The 18607-nt window shown below is 46.5% G+C and overlaps 1 protein-coding gene across 7 annotated transcripts in view; it reads right to left on the bottom strand.

Moving 5' to 3' along the window:
• MGAT5 (alpha-1,6-mannosylglycoprotein 6-beta-N-acetylglucosaminyltransferase) overlaps nt 1-18383 on the bottom strand; it is a 325037-nt gene extending 306654 nt beyond the window's left edge. For 3 of the 7 annotated variants that reach the window (XM_039479867.2, XM_039479866.2, XM_039479865.2), the window contains exon 1: nt 18014-18383. The gene's annotated coding sequence lies outside the window, so the exon portion shown is untranslated. Of the gene's footprint in view, nt 1-3059; nt 16995-18013 lie in introns of those variants that run through there. The other 4 variants (XM_010342147.3, XM_074399901.1, XM_074399903.1 and 1 more) reach the window with 2 other exon arrangements.
• Nucleotides 18384-18607: the final 224 nt, after the last annotated feature.

The raw sequence follows: 18607 nt of genomic DNA, 5'->3' as shown, positions 1-18607 counted from the left end.
AGAAACTGTCTTTCCAGAAAAACACTTTCCATGTTTTTACATGAAAGATCTCTTAGACATTTCTCTGGCCAAAAAAAAAACCTTTTGCCTAGCCTTAGAGAATTTCTCTTTGGCTCTATTCTTAGAGCAAACTCATCTTCAGAAGGTTCTTCCATCTGTGCCTTACCAATTCATTTGCAGACAGAGTGGCCTAACAGCATGTAATGGAAAGTAGGCATGCTTTAAGAGCTTTAAGATCAGAGACCTGCATTTAACCCCCAATCTGTACCTTATCAGTAGGGGGACAGACCTTTTATGCCTGTTATCCCAGCATATTCATCAAAAGCATACCCCTTCACTCTCAAAAGCCATCCTGATTTGGATGATAAATTATACGACCACCTTGCTTATTATGTGAGCCACCCCAGACAACATACTTCACTTTCCCACGAGTTTCACGTTTGTTCAGTGAAAATAAGGGAAGCTAATATATGGTTATCCCAAGCATGAAATTAGACAGTGTACACAAGACGCAGTCACAGAAGGACCCAGTATTCCCTGTACACCAGCCACCAAGCTCAAAAGGTCTGTTCTCAGGGAGAAAGTGTTCATTCGTATGTGTAAAGTCCTCACCTTGTGGTTGTCAAGCTGAAGACAGAACCTGGATTTCCCACTTTCTATTGTGACATGGTCTATAAAATGGTAATGGGATCTATCTGTGTCCAGCAGCTGCACAATTAATTCTGTCATCCATCTGACCAGACGATGGACTGCACATGGGTATTTTTGTTCTTATACTTTAGACCTTCTGGACTTTATTTATGCTCTCCACAAAGTAGGATTAAGATCAAAATTTGCCCCAAGCCAAACCTCTATGAAACAGTCCAAGTGAATGTGGTTCAGAGTAGGGGAGGGGAGTGGTCAGAGATCCTGCAGACTGAACCACTACTACTGAGCAAATAAATGTGGTGAATTTCTTGCTTTCTCAAGCTAAAAAAAAAAAAAAAAAAAAAAAAAAAAAAAAAAAAAAAGCCATTGATAGGAGAACAGCTTCTTAATGAAATAATCTTAGGCATCTCACTTTAAAAATTAGGCCTAGGTCAGACTCACCTCTATAATCCCAGGACTTTGGGAGGCTGAGGTGGGAAGATCACTTGAGCCCAGGAGTTTGAGACCAGTGACCAGTGCCACTGCCCTCTCGCCTGGGCAACAGAGCAAGACTCTGCATCCAAAAAAAAAATTAGGTCTAATTGTGCCAACAATCTTGAACACAAATCTGTAATATCAGTCAGTGACTCAGAAAGCAACAGAACTTTGCTATTTCTGTTTGAAAAAAATAAAGATGAGATGCTATCGCTTCACTGATAAACTTGTTAAATACACATACATTCTCTTTAAACAATAAGAATATAATGTGATGGAACTGCCTCAATGATAAAACTGATCAACAACAAAACCCATAAAAAAAAAAAGAACAGAAAAATTGAGACTATTCTATTCCAATCTTCAGCATAATATTTTTTGAAACAAAGAACGAAAAATTATTCCCATTATCTTTTAATATAGCTGTCTGAGGGATTAGTGTTGAATACGAGAAATCCCTTCCCACTCTGACTTCCAAAGAAAGAGAAAGAAGGCCGGGCGCGGTGGCTCACACCTGTAATCCCAGCACTTTGGGAGGCCGAGGTGGGCAGATCACAAGGTCAGAAGATCAAGACCATGCTGGCTAACATGGTGAAACCCTGTCTCTACTAAAAATACAAAAATTAGCTGGGTGTGGTGGCATGTGCCTGTAGTTCCAGCTACTCAGGAAGCTGAGGCAGGAGAATCACTTGAACCCAGGAGACGGAGGTTGCGGAGGCAGAGGGTGCAGTGAGCCGAGATCGTGCCACTGGTACTCCAGCCCGGGCAACAGAGGGAGGGAGGGAGGGAGGGAGGGAGGGAAGGAGGGAAGGAGGGAAGGAAGGAAAGAAAGGAAAGAAAGGAAAGAAAGGAAAGAAAGGGAGAAAGGGAGAAAGAGAGAGAGAGAGAAAGAGAGAGAGAGAGAGAAAGGAAAGAAAGGAAAGAAAGGAAAGAAAGGAAGAAAGGAAAGAAAGGGAGAAAGGGAGAAAGGGAGAAAGAGAGAAAGAGAGAAAGGGAGAAAGAGAGAAAGAGAGAAAGAGAGAGAGAAAGAAAGAAAGAGAGAGAGAGAGAGAAAGAGAGAAAGAAAGAAAGAAAGGAAGAAAAGAAAGAGAGAAAGAAAGAAAGGAAGAAAGAAAGAAAGAAAGGAAGAAAGAAAGAAAGGAAGAAAAGAAAGAAAGAAAGAAAGAAAGGGAAGAAAGGGAAGAAAGGAAAGAAAGGAAAGAAAGGGAGAAAGGGAGAAAGAGAGAAAGAGAGAAAGAGAGAGAGAGAGAAAGAGAGAGAGAGAAAGAGAGAGAAAGAGAGAGAGAGAGAAAGAGAGAGAGAAAGAGAGAGAGAGAGAAAGAGAGAGAGAGAGAGAGAGAGAGAAAGAGAGAAAGAAAGAAAGAAAGAAAAGAAAAAGAAGGAGAAAGGAAATGTTCAGCATTTTCATGCTCTAAATATAGGTACGAGAGGAAAGAGATACTCATGGCAGCATAGCAATGACTTCGAGTCTGAAGCCCAGCAAGGCTCAGTACAGTAAGCTCTTCTGTGAGCAGTCACTTCCTATGGAAAGAAGTTTCCAGAAACAGAAAAAGGCTGACTCCACTTCCAGAAATCCAGTTACAGTGACAGCACAGCACCCTCTGGGCTGGACTCACTCAGTGGCAAGCGGGCAGCCAAGAGGAAGTGCATTCCTATGGCACTGATACCTTCAAGCCAACGGCAACAGGAAAACACCCCTGGCAACCATGTACACAACGTATTTCTTGGACAATGGGGTATTTCTTAAGGGTGCTACTGGTGATGATGTAACTTGAAGCATACCAAGAAGAAAACCAGGGGTTAATGTGTATTTAGGGCATTTTCCTGAAGAATGTCTGTAGGTTTTCTCCACTTGAATAACTGAAACAGAAGCTGAAATCCGACTTCTGTTTAGGATTCAGATAATTAAGACATTCGGCTTTAAATGAATCACATACCTTGTACTGACAGATACAGCCTTGCCGGAAGAATGTTCTGACAAACTTGCCTCCTTGCGTATGATAAAAGAGTGAGCCAAGGACAGAGTTCAATTCTTCGACCGGGTCTAAGAATAAAAAATGAGCCAGTTGGAGATAAGCCCATACCCACTCTACACTCGCAATTGACAGCCTTGGAGAAAGGCCAAGTCAGGAGAGGTCAACTCTTGATGAAGAGGAGGAAAAGGGGAGCAGTGGGTGTGCAGAGTCTAGAACACACCACAATTCTATTCCACCCCTTGGCGGACTCGTGGCAGACTATGGACTCCTTCTCAGAAGGACTTTCTTTTCTTTTGAGACGGAGTCTCACTCTGTAGCCAGGCTGGACTGCAGTGGTGCAATCTTGGCTGAGTGCAACTTCTGCCTCCTGGGTTCAAGCAATTCTTCTGCCTCAGCCTCCGGAGTAGCTGGGACTACAGGCATGCACCACCACACCCAGCTAATTCTTGTATTTTTAGTGATGAGGTTTCACCATGTTGGCCAGGATGGTCTCGATCTCTTGACCTGGTGATCTGCCTGCCTCAGCCTTCCAAAGTGCTGGGGTTACAGGCATTAAGCCACCGCACCCGGCCAGAAGTATTTTTTTTTAAAGCATAAAATAAAATACATAGGACTGCAGAAGAAATCAGTCATATTTAAATATAGTTACCAAAGTATTTATTTATTTATTTTGAGCCAGAGTCTCACTCTGTTGCCCAAGCTGGAGTTCAGTGGTGTGATCTCAGCTCACTGCAACCTTTACCTCCTAGGTTCAAGTGACTCTTCTGCCTCAGCCACCCTAGTAGCTGGGTTTATAGGTACCCGCCACCATGCTCAGCTAATTTTTTTAGTAGAAACAATGTTTTGCCATGTTGGGCATGCTGGTCTCGAACTCCTGACCTCAAGTGATCCGCCTGCTGAGCCTCCCAAAATGCTGGGATTACAGAGGTGAGCCACCATGCCCAGCCCCCAAACTTTGTTTTCAACTGTGATATAGCAATACCTGCAGCTTATTTCTTAACACAATAAACAACACTATGTACCAACAGGTGCAACCACCACCATAATTTCAAAGTGGTGATGAATATTGATATTTCATCATACCTGTTAACCATCTCTAATGTGACATGAAAACGTTAGATTTCTATTGGTGACAAAATCATAAACAGCACTAATACTGCTATGACTTATATTAATATTTTCCCATGCAAGCTCACAGGTCTCCCTGAAACTCAGGTGACAACCTAATTTCACCTTCCACTCCTGCAGCTTTTCCCGAATAATGCAGAGACCTACATGGGAGCCGTGGCCCAGCAAGAGCCAAAAACCACCATATGTATGGGAGGGTAGAGGCTGTACATCAAGGATAGTCCACCACCCATGGGTGTGGCCGGGGAGGTGCACCATGGGGCCAACATCTCAATTCTTGCTACACCCTCTGCATGGGCCAAGGTCTGCTTTTTTTTTTTCTTTTTAATGCTTCACATTAAAAGTATTAATTCAGCTGAATCATTGGGCTAGAGAAAAAATATTCCTTTACAATTCATTTCCCCTAGTGCTGTGTTCTAAACCCTATCAGCCCCAAAGTCCCTGGGGCTTACAGTGAGCTTATAATACTCCCTTTACTATCTGAACCAAATGTTTAGATAACCTACCTAAACACAATTTCAAACATATATATTTAATGTCCTAAGACTGACAGAAAAGACAGCAAAGGAAAGTAATTTATGACACACCTAATGTATTTCCATATGCAATTAGTTGGGTAAGACCACTCTAAAAGACTTAATGGAGCTATTAGATGCCTGCACCTAATGTGAAATTTTTTAAATGCATCTGCTACAAAGGTGGACTGATACTGGTGATGTGCTAATGCTATGTATGGGTAGGGTGAGTTTCTAAAATGGCAAATTTCCTAACAAAAGAAAGCATTATCTTCCTTCATGAACTGTAAAAGTTGATGTTTACTTAAAAAGTGCAACAATTATTTGCTTATATGTAAGTTAGGTCTAGATTCAGGTTTTGCTTGTCCCTGATTGTCTAGTGGGTAACAGGAAACATTTTGTGATACACAACTGTTCTACCCATTACAGGTCTTTATCATCCCTGGTCCCCATCTAATAAATGCTAGTAGCATCCCTCAATCACTAACAATCAAAATTGCCCCCACCCAAAATGCTGAAATGCCCCCAACAACATTTTAGGGCCTGGAACTAGACTAGAGTCCTGCCTCCAGGTGCCAACCCCTGCCCACCTCTCGGTGATCTCAAGCTGGGTACTGAGGAAAAACCAGAAATGGCATTACGAAAGATCAGTCTTGTGTGGCTTATACCCTGTAACAAATCCCCTTACCCAGAGTTCTGTCCTTGGGACAAGAAAAGCAGAATAAGGCAGGGAGGAGAAATAAACAGCTAGGCAGTTAAAAGCAGAGAGGAGGGCAAAGAGGATTTCTGGGGTTCCTAGAGCCTTGATCCCAGGCTGCAGAGGGCTCCTGGACCCTATCTTTGTGTTCCTAACACGAGTTCTCTACTTCCGCTGAGGCCAGCTCCAGCAGGTTTCTGTTGCTAACACCCTGAATAATCTTTATTAATTAAAGGCATCCAACCACCTGGAAAGATGGCCACCATCTGAACCTAAGGGCAGCAGCTAACATCAAAAATGCTTAGGAGTGAAACCATCCCCACAGGGTTGGTAAGAATTGCATGCGGAGTTCTGGACTGAAATATAGTTACAATGAAGCACCAGTAAGGCTGCACCTTGGCTCACTTCCCTGTTGCTAAAAGTCACATAGCACTAGATGGTGGCCATTTGCATCCCTTTCGTTCCTATAGGTAGGACTTCTGGTACTGGGATCGTAAGACTGTTTAGAACTGATCTGCAACCCCACTGTTCCTGTAGACAGGATCTCTGATAGCAGTACCATAAGGCCTTTTTTTAAGGATGGCTTAAAATGTTAGTCAGACCCTAAATTCCAACAGCCAGTGTGAAGACCCCCACAGAGGAACAGACCAGCATGAGAATGCAGCTGTTTCATCTCCCTCAAGTTCACCCTGTACTCTTCCACCAATCAACAACCTCCAAACTTGGCCCTCTCCAAAACCCTTAAAAACCCTAACTCAAATTCCTCAGAGAGAAGGACTTGAGGTTTCCTCCCCTCTCCTCATTCGGTGGCCCTCTGATTAATCCTCTTCTCTGCTGCAACCCAGTTTCTCTACATATTGACTTGCTGTGTGCAACAAACCTCTTGGTTACAGGATAACCTATCCCAATGTCAAAGGACCAACCTTTTTTGGGGGGACGGTTCTCAGATTTTACCTAAACTCTTCATGCCGTAGTTCAAACTCATTTATTTTGATTCCATTCTCACTGACAATAAATAAATGGGCCAGGGACCATCCTTCACCTGGCATTTCAGATTCTACAAAGACATATCCAGATCCCTCTGAAGTTTTTTCTGCCTCAGCTCTTTCTCATCAATCCCATGAGGCACACAACATAAATAACAATGGTGTCTTTTCTTGACAGGCTTGGAAAAATGAAGGTATTGGAGAATACGGCCTTTACGGATCCAATTAACTCTGAGCTTAAAAAAAATTCCTAAGTCTTTTCAACCACAGAAGTCCATGATTTAATGTCTCTAAATTTTATTCTGCTCAGAAATACCACCACCCTAATTCAGAAACGTGGCAATAAGGCGAAGCTGCCAGAAAGGTGTTGAAAAAGAAGCCAGGATCACTGTTTCTTTGCCTTTCCCACTAATGGACTCCATTATATCACCAAAAAAGCCACTGCTGGGATCTAATGAATAAATAACTAGCACAGGAATGGAATTTGTGTCCATTTTCATTCCAGTTAGTTTCTACTAGAAAGCCTTATTTAAAAATAAATTAAGAAGGGGGGTGCATAATGTTACTTACAATGAAACCATTTAGAAATGCTTGCAAAGTTTCCTGTATAAGCCAGTTGGGTGTCATGTTAGATGGCAAGGGCTTAATTGTTGACCCCAAGTAAACAGAGAACAGAGAGTTTTCACATCTGCCAGACATGTTCACTGTCATTTCTAGAAGGGTATCAGGAGAGCAAAGGGTCACGTGAACAGGTCACAACTGATGGGTTATGAAATCCGCTCAGGGCAAAGGTCAGAAAACTTTTTCTTCATGGGCCAGAGTTAATACTTGAGGCTTTACAGGCCAGATCATCTCTATCAGTCACAACCATTCACCTCTGCCATTGTAGTAGGAAAGTAGCCATAAACAACAGAAGAACAAATGTGGGATTGGCTATGTATCAATAAAACTTTATTTACAAAATAGGCAGCCTATTCCCTGAACCCTGACCAGAATTTTTTAAGTCAATGAAACAGAACAAAATAGAAAACACCAGAGGCACTATAAAGGTTAAGTACTTTATATGAAACTTTTCTTGGTGTTATCTACTTATATGTGTGAGTTCTGAGTCAGCATGTATTTCTTACTCTAGGTTGGGGTCAAAAGCCACCATATTAGGAGATAAACAATTTCAGAAGGAAAATATGTCTGTTTCTGTGAAGGATTTTAATGGTTTTCTAAAGAGGGAAAAAGGGGCAGATATAATGGGCAAGTTCTTGAAACTAAGTACAATCTTAAAAGAATATTGGTTATAAGTAGTAACTAATGAAAAGGTTTTTTAAAGGACACTAAAATTACTTCCTATTCAAACATCTGACATGAGCTGTGCATCAGTTAATAACTGCTGTACAGCAAACTCTCCCCAAACTCAGTGGCTTACAATCACCATGGATGATGTACACATCTCTACAGGTCAGCTGGTGGGTGATTCTGGTGACCCTGGCTGATCTAGACCTGCTAAGGAGATAGCAGGCAGCTGACAGGTCAGACGGTGCTGGCTGGTCTAGGATGGAATCCACAAGCACAAACCTGCCCCCTCCTCCATTGGGCTAGCCTGGGCACGATCTCATGGAGGTGGTGGGGTCTGAAAGAGCAAGCCCAGTCGTGTAAAAGGCAATCGGAAACAGCCACTTTTTACAACTCAGTTTATACACAGTATGTGCTAACATCCCACTGGTCAAAACAAGTCACACAGGCAAATGAGGGTGGGGGACCAGGGTGGGGGAAGAGGGAAGGAGGAAGAGAAGCTGCAAAGTTACAGGGCAAACAGTGTGGATACAGGGAGTATAGGGAGGCCATTAATGGAGGCCATTAGTTTAAAAAAAAAATCAATCTACCACAGGCAAATATTTATGGTTTATCTTCACCCTGGCAGACACAGAGAGAGGGTTTACATTATTTTAAGGTTTTCTATTACCATTTCTCATTGTATTTTTGCCTTATCGCTTGTAAGGCAGAAAAGCAGAGTGAAAAGAATGGTGATTTCGGGAATGCAGACTTGTGGTCCCTGGCTCTGTGACCCTGCGCAAGCTCCCTTTGTACCTCAGTTTCCCCATTGTAATAGGACGGCTGACAGTTACATAAACCAGAACATGTAAAAGTACTCGACTTAACATCTGGTCTCAGCAGACTTCAAACCTTATTTAGATACCAATGTGTTTTGCAAATAGTTGATTTGAATATGTTCAAAAGGGAGAAGAACAGGTCCTGTAATAGTAAACCTTCTTTATAAAGAATCGTTCCTTTACATAAAGAGCAAAGAACCAGTTCCTTACTAAGAGTTTGGAGTACTGTGGTGGGCAGAAAAAGGGTCCCCAGAAATGTTCATCATATATATACTAATTCCTGGAACCAGTGCTTCTGCTGCCTTACAGGGAGATGTCATTATATCAAGGACCTTGGGATAGAGAGATCATGCTACATTACCCTGCTTGGTCTAATCTAAGCACATCAATCCTGAAAAGCAGAGAATCTTCCCCAGCTTGGTGAGAGTATCAGTGTGATGGCGGTGAGACAAGGATTCGGCTGGACAGAAACTGGAAAAGGTGACAGGAGCCTAGGAACACAGGCAGCCTCTAGAAAAGACAAGGAGACCGACTCTCCCCTCAAGCCTCCAGAAAGGAACAGACATCTTGATCTCAGCCAGTGAGACCCAGAAGGGACCTCTCACCTATAGAATTCAAAGAGAATAAATGTATATGGCTTTAGCTGCTAAGTGTGCGGTTGTTACGGCAGCAATACAAGTACTCCACAGTGTTTCTATTAGAGACTGACAATGAAGAAATAGAAAAGTCGTCCTTGAAACCACTGAATTAGGAGGAAGAAACTCCGAATTTTAAGAGGTATTAACCAGGAATGGAATAAAAAGAACGAAAAGCTGTCTGGGCATGGTGGCTCAAAACCGTAATCAGAGCATTTCAAGAGACTGAGGCAGTAGGATCACCTGAGGCCAGGACTTTGAGACCAGCCTGGGCAACATAGTGAGACTCCTGTCTCTCCAAAATATAAATTTTTATAAAAAAATTAGCCAGGTGTGGTGGCACATGCCTGTGGCGCTAGCTACTCAAGAGACTGAGGCAAGAGAATCACTTCAGCCCAGGAGTTGGAGGTTACAGTGAGCTATGACTGCGCCACTGCACTCCAGCCCGGGTGACACAGAAAGACCCTGGTCCACCCCCCCCCCCGCCAAAAAAAAAAAAAACTGGAAAGTGGTATTTGATTCTGCTTATGAGAAACAGAGAAAAGGCAGTATTATAGAGTAAGCCAACTCATTATCATGAAAAACACTCCACAGGAAGAACAATAAAGTCATAATACACAGTATGAGCGAGGATTCCCTACCTATACTTAACAAGCTGGTACTAGGGGAAAAGCCATAGGAACAAAATCCTTTCACAAAAACTTTCTGCAGACTTCCTTTAACTGGTGGCTACTCCGGACCTGCTGCTCTAACTCACATTACTCCCTCTTTCTTTTCTTTTTTCTTCCTTCCTTTCTCCTTCCTTTTCTTCCTTTTCTTTTTTTTCCTTCCTTCCTTTCTTCCTTTCTCTCTCTCTCTCTCTCTTTTTTTTTTTTTGTAGAGGCAGGAATCTCACTTTGTTGCTCAGGCCAGTCTCAAACTCCTGGGCTCAGTCCTCCCATCTCAGCCTCCAAGAGTGCTGAGATTTCAGGCATGAGCTACTACACCCAGCCTCCACTTTTTCTTAAGAAAACATTGACAATAAGGTAACAAGCCCTAGTAATGTGTAGACACACAAACTCACATTCAGAGTCCCAATTTGTTGACCTGCAGGAGACCATAAAGTGTGCTAAGAGGCAAAAAAAAATGTCAACCGAAAGATTAATTTTAAAAGATGAACTCTAAAAGAGTATAATGACCAAACAAAACTTCAAAATCAGGAACATACCTGGGAATCTTTTTAAGAACAGACTAAAGAAGCTAAAGTAACTGAGTGTGCAGAACGCAGCCACTCAGGCACATTAGTAGAATACCCCAAGTGTAGGAGAAGCTAAGTGATGCATCGCTTGACAGATAAGAAGTCAGAATCACAAAGCACAGAACCAGCCCACATGAAGACAGCCAGCTAACTGCAGAAACCTCACCTGCCACAGTCGGAGTTCACTCTGGCTGCCACACTGCCTGGACATCTCCTCTCATCACTGTGGCATGCCAGGCCTGGAGCTTCCAGCCTGCACACGTGAGAGCTCCATGACACTCCTTTCTTTATTGGAGCTACATGTTCTTTTTGTTGGTGGTGATTTTTTTGTTTTTATGGTTTTTTTTGAGGGGGGGGGAGGGGGGTGGTTATTTGGAATAAGCCTAGCGGAAAACAAAAGCAAAAACACAAAAAAAAACCTTTCCCTTGATGGAGCTCACTGGACAGAAGAATTGCAAGGGAGGAATGATGAACCTGTAGAAGTTGATCATATTGACCCAGGAGAATTACATCTGTGTGTAATGTACAGTGAAGACTGCCCACATAACAATGTCATCTTTAAATCTGACAAGCATAATAGCTAAAAATCAAACAAAGGAAGAGGGGGAGAATGCACAATTCTGAGTCACAGAGACTAGAACTTTTTTACAGAGGGAGGCAATGAGATGAACAGAGGAGCTTGAAGCCATGTTTCAAAAGTCTTACTCAAGACTGGGGATACCTCATGATGAATACGACTGGAGAAGGGGCCGACAGAGGGCAACTCCTCTTCCCCTGCATATCCCCACCAGGTAGGGCCTCCAACCCAGGGTGCTCTAAAAAAATCACAGGAAAGGGGATGAAGGACGTATACCGAATACAAGTACCAAAGGAAACGTGCCAAAGGAAAACAGAGAGATCACACATAGCATGAGGCAAGGACGGTGCTTTCTCTTTGTATCCAAGAAAGAATCGGTCATTTAGAAAACTCCTCACTGGCATGAACGCTTGTAAATAACAAACTGGAGGTGAAAATAACAGACGGTTTAAAAAAAAAAAAAAGCAACTACAAGGAGAATGATACCAAACTCCTTTATGTTGAAAGGTGGTAGCTTCACATTGAACGAGTAGATAGAATTTGGCCCTGCTTGTGGCAGTGTGTAAACACCTAGGCACGTCCCCAGGGCGCTGTGAAGGAACCACAGAAGGCTTTGAGCCTGGTCATCTTCTCTACTCTTTGAATCTCAATGAATTTCAATTTCCCAAGGGAAAAAGTATTTTCACTAGAGGAAAGCAGATTATTTCAGAGCTGAAAGTAAGGACCAAGGTTTTTTATTTCTAAACATACAAAGATAAACATCCCCCAAGAAAGTAACAATGAAGGGCTGGTTCTTAGTTAAGCTTTTCGGCTGTCTGCTAAAGTAAGTCCATCGGCAGGGACAAAAACAACCTGAATGTGTTCTCAAGCTTCTTTTTAATTTAATAAAGGGAATGTCATTTAATTTCTTTATGTTATACCTCTTCTCCCACGTGTATAGGATTAAGCAACATTAGGGACTGAACAGATCTTTGGAGTTCATTCAATCCCCTCGGACTTCTCAACCTAACAACTGAAGCCCGAAGTGGTCACATGGGCTGAATTAGTGTGTTCTTCATCTACATTTCCCCTGATCACTGAGCTTAACTCTTCCGGATGTGCCCTGAACAGGCTGACACTTTAAACTCCTTGGCCAGCTAGGGACTGTTTAGTCAGCAGAAGCATTATGAATCAGGAGCAGGTAAGGAAACGGGTACTCACTGCTATGTCCAACGGGAAGAGTCCACAAAGTGTGGCGATCTCGAATTCAGAAGAACATTTTGTGTAGCCTCTGCTCTCTTTCTAGGATTCCACAGACACTGTGGGAATGTCTTCCCAGGCACTCTTTACTAGAAATGTTAAGGAATAGTCCTGATACCTCTGCCAGGTCACCCCCACCCACCCCATGCTCCTAAAGAAAGGAAATCAATACTGAGAGGAGCCAGGAGCCCTAAGACACAGAGAATTAATAAGAGTAAAATGTAAAATCCAGCCCAGACTGTATTCTTATGATGTCAAACTTAAAAGGTGACATGAGAAAGGGAACCCCTCATTCCAAAGGACATATGTCACTTAGATTCTCCCAGCTGGGGACGGTGACAGGGAACTGGGCCACACCAACCTGCTCCCCACCACATTCCAAGTAACGCTGCATGTGAGCACACAGTGGGCTCCAGGGAGGAACAGATGCCCAGTGGCTGTCATATTCTCTTCCTGTATCATCTCTATAAACAAAGCAGGCAGGCACCCGTTATCGGCTGTTACCAACTGTTCTGGGGACAACGGATGAGACATGAGGTCCAGCTTTGCCACTGCTGTCTTCTGGTGAGGCTTTGAGCAAAGTCCTTCTACCTCTCTGCACCTCGGTAACCTCAGCTAGAAAGAGCAGGGACCTCCCTGCGGTGCCCCTGGGTGTCTATGAAGCCCTCTCCCCTTGGATTGGAAAGAAGGTGCTGGCTAGTACACAGGGCATGCTCATCAGCCTTAACGATTACTCACAGCCCAACCCACAACTGCTCTTGACCTAGACCATCTGGGTTCGAATCCTTGCTCTGCCACTCAGTAACTGTTTGTGACCTTGGCTAGACTTTCTGACCTCACCACGTTACAGTCTCTCCATGAATAAGCTAGGAACAACAACAGAATCTGCCTCACTGTTGCAGTGAGGATTAAACAAAATACCTGTAGTACAAAAGAAGCATTTGCAATAATGCCAACGGAGAAGATAGATTTTTTTAATCGCCATCATTCCTATTTTCTTGCCCACTTTTTCCTGATATTTCTCCACCAAGACATATAATACAATCTCTATGATGATCACCAACATAACACACTCCCATGAGGCGACCCAGACATGGAAAAGACCCAAAACTAACAGAGTGGAAGGCTTTTCTGTGTAGCATACTTATAATAATTTTTTTAAAAACATTTTACCAGCATGACAGGATTTATAAGCAGTCTGAGCACTGAACAACAACATTAAAGCATGAAGTACTGGGGTGAAGGGGGGTGCTCATATCTGTAATCCCAGCACTTTGGGAGGACGAGGCCAGCAGATCATGAGGTCAAGAGATAAAGACAATCCCAGCCAACGTGGTGAAACCGCATCTCTACTAAAAATGCAAAAATTAGCCGGGCGTGACAACACGTGCTTGTAATCCCAGCTACTCGGGAGGGTGAGGCAGAAGAATCACTTGAACCTGGGAGGCAGAGCTTGCAGTGAGGTGAGATTGTGCCACTGCGCTCCAGCCTGGCAACAGAGGGAGACTCCATCTTAAAACAAAAAACAAAAAACATTAAAGCATGAAGTTTGAACAGGAGTAGGTGGCACATGTTCCCTCAAGGGCCAGCCACAGAAATCACAAAGGGATGCAAATGAGTGAGGCTGTTATTAGTCTAGGGATAACCTTGAAGTGCTGACATTTTAAAAAGTAAAACTATTACAAGCACCAGTAGTTAACTCTTACTAGTAACAGAAGAACTTGGATGAACTCATTGAGTGAAATACTCCTTACCCATTGCAGGGAGGCACCCCAGAAAGAGCCAGAGTCCAGCAGGCATTAATGCTAGCCTGGCAGTGAAGGTGACAAAGAGACAGTGCCAGTTTACAAGATAAACTGCTCCCACCAATCCAGACACAATAGCTTATAACCCTTGTCTATCCTGATTTTTAAGACTGGACAGAGTCCTGAGAGGAAAGCCCTGTTCCTGTTCCAGAAGAGTGTGTGTTCAGACAAGAGAATTGTGGGATTTTGAACAAATAAAGTGATTCCTCCAACCCATCCCATGCACACACACAGCCCTGCAGATATGACAAAGTCAGGGAAGGGTGCGCTTAATTGTGGCAATGAAAGAAAATAAAACAAAACAGCCCAAATGGGCAAACGCACAGCTCAAGTCCAAACTCCTCCGGCTGAGAACATGGTGAGAGTGCTAAGGCTCCTGGGACCCACCCTGGCGGCTTTCCAAGAGCTATTAGTTTGCATTAACACATAGTAAGAGAAGGTCTGATACATTAAAAGTGAGGAGATAATTTAGCAGGACATCTTTATACCCAGCACCAGCCCAGTGCACAGCACACAGCAGATGCTGGATAAATGCTCATCGGCAGCCAGCATCAGTCACAACTGTGGATGTTGACACAGGATGTAAAACATGTATAGGGGATACAGCTTAGATGCGAGACTTTAAGGGTTAGAGAGATCTTTACTTAAGTTCAAAGAGAAATTTGGAAGTGTAGCCATCTTCTGGCTACTAAAAGTGACTCTATGCTTCAAAGCAATTTTTAACTTTAAAGGCAGCCTGGTAAAACCTGCACTTACAAGTCCCAAATGCTTATTTATTTCTCACTCAATCTTCTCAATTGTCACCCAAATAGCAATAACCCCTGTATAAAATTATTTCCTCCCTTTTCTTAAGTCTCACCTGAATTACAGCAGTCAAAACTACCCATCAGCCTGATCACCTGACACCAAGACCCTTCCCCAAACTTTGAAATTCACCATAGGAAACTCCCAGAGACAAAGCTAACAGCACACACTTTCCTGAGGTCTATTACTGTTATAACACAGAATGCCACCCCCAATCACCCCTCCTCCGTGCCTCCTAGGGCCAGGAGCCCAGGACACACAGGAGGAAGACAATGAATACCTACTGCTCTTAAAGCCTCTTGAGAAAGAGCAGAGCAGCCACCTGTCTGTATGACCCAGAGAGAGAGAGAGAGAACATCAACTTTCCAACCCAGATCTTACAGATAACTGCTCTTTGCAGTTTTCCACACATCTCTGCAGGGTACACTAGTCACTGCCTGTCCCCTGCAAAAATTAATCCGGGGATGTCTCTGTAGTGACTTAGATCCTGAGACACGCGGAACATTAGGAAAAAGTTGTGTCAAATGTCAGAGTGACACCTAGAACGGTTCCTGGGCACTCATACTTCCAAAAGCTTCCCTGTCAGCTAGGGTCACAGGGGATTCTAGCATTTCAATGCTTTTGGAGGCCAGCTGGGCAGAAGGTGGGTTGGTTATTTTTAAACTAAGAAAACTGAATGGGATGAGAGGTTATGTGAATTCCTGTGATCTCCTGAGGTCCCTTCCAGCTTCCAGATTCTACCAAAGAATACGGCATATGCACATAAACATATGCACACACCTCTTTATAAAAATGTATACACATGTGGGAATATATATAAATGAGTACTGCTTTCACACTTCCAAACACAAAACACTTGAAATGCACACTGCTGGGGAGATCAAAAAGCCAACTTTTTGCAGCAGCAGTTGGAAGCACACACGGTTGCCCCCGACAGATCTGGGCAGAGCCCCCTCACCCCTCCTACCATTGCAGTTCACCTTAAGACCAACTGGTGGCCGCCTGTGCAGGTGCAAACACTGCAAAGCTCCAAATCAGGACTACAGATTCCTTTCTCCTAATGACTCTAGTCACGAGTGTCCCAGGGTGAAGAAGGCAGGCTGAAACAAAGGAGGAGAGGAGACGAAGGAAAAAGCCCAAACCCTATACCCAGGCAGAGCCACCCCTGAAGAGGCAGATGCCAGGCAGAGCAACTTTCTTCTCCTAGTCCCTACAAAGCGTGAAACAGTCACCCTCTTGCCCGTCTCCCATCACCTTGCTTTTCAGGGTCTCTCCACTCAAGGCTGACCACATGGACATTTAAATGAGCATTTAAAAGAGTGATGGAGGACGGCAAGAGGAAAAAACCTGGAAAAAACTAAAAAGCTCTGGAAAGGACAGTTTTGCTCTAATACTGCCAAATAAATCTGAGGATGCCCATCTCAGCCTTGAACAATAGCAAGAAAAATAATTTATAAGAAAAAAGTGGGGATGGGTGAAGGAGGGATGAAACTTCACTCACGACAGATCTCAGATGCTTTGCCCTTCATGAAAAACCGTTCAGTGATTTTCTCGGATCAGAAAAGGGGGTTCTGATGCAGCCGCAAGGCTTAGGATGTGCATGACACAGAGGTTAACATTGGGGAGTCTCCTGGAGTAAAACCCAAGTTGATCAGGTCCTGACAATAAACTGGGGGTGGTGGGTCAGTTCAATGACCTAGCTTCCCACTCGCATCTCTTTAGAATGAGATGCTACCTTTAGTATTTTGGTCTGGGTGTGTTTACAAGCGCGGTGTAGCCATTCACTCGAACCCCACACAAACCTGAGTTCACCCCTCCCCAACTGAAGACCCAGAAGTATCCAACCTCCCCTAACTGGGCCGCCAGAGCCAAGGATAGAGAGCAGCAGCCGCCCGGGGCCAGGCGTGGCAGTCAGTCCCAGGAGTGCCGGGCCCTAGACCGAATCCAGCCACAGCGCCCGCTTCCCGCAACCCCGAGGAGGCGAGCACGCCGTGGGCACTCCTTACGCCTCTGGACAATGCAAGCGCCACCCCCTTCCATCTTCAGCTCTTCCGCGCGGCGGCTACAAAACCGCGGCTTTGTGTGTGACAGCAAGTGTGTGTGCGAGCGTCCCTGGGCTCACACACCCCCTTGCACCCCACCTGCTCGCCGCGCCAGGTCCGGGCACGAGGCGGGCGCACAGGGCGCGGGTCCACCGGGCAGAGAGCCGCGCTCCAGGCCTCTGGCCACCCCGCCGCGGGGCGCAGGGGCTAACACCCACGCCCCCAATCCCGGCTGCGGGGGCGGTCCGGGAGAGCAGCGCACGGAGCTCAACTGAGGCGAGGCAGGGGCCGGGGGCGAGGAAGAGCCACAGGCGGGAGCAGCGCCCACCACTCTCTAGACCCGCCGCCCCCAACTTTGCGAGCCGAGGGCCCGGAGGGGGACCCGGAGGGGGCCAGGGCGGCCCGCGACTCGGCAGGAAGTTCCCAGGGCCGCACTGAGCATGCTCTCGGGGAGTGTGTGCGCGGGTGTGGGCTCTGGGCTCCCCGCAGCCTCCCAGACCCGGCAGCAGCGCTGAGCGCGCCGGCGGGATCGCGAACCCGCGGGCCGTCCCCTAGCGGCCGGGGCGCCCCAGGGCCTCCAGAATCCCCTGGCCCGAGCGCCGGCTCGCCGCATCCCTCCTCCCCAGGGGCTTGGGGCCAGCCTCCCTCCTCCTTCCTTCCTCCCCACTGGCCCACGGCCGAGCCCGCCCTGTGCTCCTGGGTCCCGAGGACCCCGGCCCGGCCCACGCCTGCAGCGTGACCCCACCGGGCTCCTCCGCGGTCCGAGCGCCCATCTGCCATTTCTGGCCGCTCCCCTCCAGCCCGCGCAACCGGAGCTTCCTCAGGACTGTCTCCTGGAAAGCATTCAAGCCCCCTCGTCACGGGGCCTGAGGGCTTCAGCCTCCCCCGGAAGGGCTGCCCGGGGCAGGTGGGCTCCTCAAGGCGCATCCCCCGGCTGCACTCCGGCGTCCCGCAGAGCGGCCGGGGCCGGGGCTCCCACGCAGGCTGCCAAGGAGCGGCGGACGAAAGCCCCCGGCCGCGCCGACCCAGTGCGGGCTCTCCCCGCTCGCGCTCGGTTCCCCGCGCCCCCCGCGGTCCCCTCTGCGCGCATCTCCCCGCGGGGATGGCGAGCTCCGACACTACGACCCCGACCGAGCAGCTCTTACCTCCTTGCTGGGCAGCAGCAGCGGCCGGAGCCCCCGCCGGCCGCCGTGCCCGTGGGGCCCGAGGCGCGGGGTCGCGACGCCCCGAGCCTGCGGCAGGGCTACCTGGGCTGGATCGCGCCCGGGGCCGCCGCCGAGCGGGCCGCGGCAGGGACGGTCTACAAACTCCCAGCCCTAGCGGGGACGCGCGCGGCGCGTCCACACTCAGCCCCGACGCAGCAGAGAAGCTCCTCTGGGGCTTTAGTCGACCGCGGCGGGAGTCCGTCCTCAATTTCTGGCAACCCTCCCGGAGACGACCTCGCCAACTTCTCCCCGCTTCTGGGCTCAGGGCTCCGGGAGGCAGAAATTCCGGCCGGAGACGGTCGGCGAACTCCCCGCCCCCGGCCGCGCGCTCAGCCAATTCGGAACGCCCCATCGTCTCAGGGGCCGTCGGCAAACTCTCAACCCTGTCTAGGAGGACTTCACCCAGCCTCTCTCTGTTCCGCAGCCCAAGGGGAGAAAGGAGCTAGCGGGACAGGCTGATCGCGGCCTCAAATACAATTCTAACAAGGTCAGGGGCGGTGTGCAAATGTGGCTATGACAGTGCATCCTCCGGAG

The sequence above is a fragment of the Saimiri boliviensis genome, chromosome 5, assembly GCF_048565385.1.
Source record: "Saimiri boliviensis isolate mSaiBol1 chromosome 5, mSaiBol1.pri, whole genome shotgun sequence".
Lineage (NCBI taxonomy): Eukaryota > Metazoa > Chordata > Mammalia > Primates > Cebidae > Saimiri > Saimiri boliviensis.
The sequence above is the reverse complement of the archived record's forward strand: the minus strand, read 5'-3'. Positions and strand labels throughout refer to the sequence as shown.